At 39.9% G+C, this 471-nt stretch overlaps 1 protein-coding gene across 1 annotated transcript in view; it reads right to left on the bottom strand.

The window, feature by feature from the left end:
* Window positions 1-471, bottom strand: part of LOC119586819 (serine proteinase stubble-like) — a gene marked incomplete at its 5' end in the record, with an annotated part of 16,039 nt that overhangs the window by 8,195 nt on the left and 7,373 nt on the right.

Genomic DNA, 471 nt, shown 5'->3' with positions numbered 1-471 from the left:
CTATCGTTAAAGCCATCAGATACTTGCCAAGGATACATAACTCCCTTCGCTCAATCCGCATTGCGTGTCTGGCGAAGCGCAGACGGGACAGATGTAGTAAAATACTGTTGTGAAATTTGCTCAACTGTTGTCCCGAAAATTTCGTTCACCACCTACGTGAAGCAGTTCCGAAAACGAACAGTATCACTAACACAAGATAACGGTACACATGTATGCAAACAGCCAGTCATCTCGACCTCGTTACATTACCAAAACCTTTCAGATTTTTTTTTTTTTTAATTGTTCTTTAAAATTCACGTTTGTCCATGCCGTCTTCAAATCGGGTATCCAAACCATGAATAATGATCCGAATTCCAAAGGTTCAAAACGTTATCCGAATGAAAACCCTAAATTTCCCACCAATTCAGTCTCTTAATGTTTCGATGAGTTTGAATAATCATCGGACGCAATAGGAAAGATAGACGAGTCACT

The sequence above is a fragment of the Penaeus monodon genome, chromosome 22 (assembly GCF_015228065.2).
Source record: "Penaeus monodon isolate SGIC_2016 chromosome 22, NSTDA_Pmon_1, whole genome shotgun sequence".
Classification (NCBI taxonomy): domain Eukaryota; kingdom Metazoa; phylum Arthropoda; class Malacostraca; order Decapoda; family Penaeidae; genus Penaeus; species Penaeus monodon.
The sequence above is the reverse complement of the archived record's forward strand: the minus strand, read 5'-3'. Positions and strand labels throughout refer to the sequence as shown.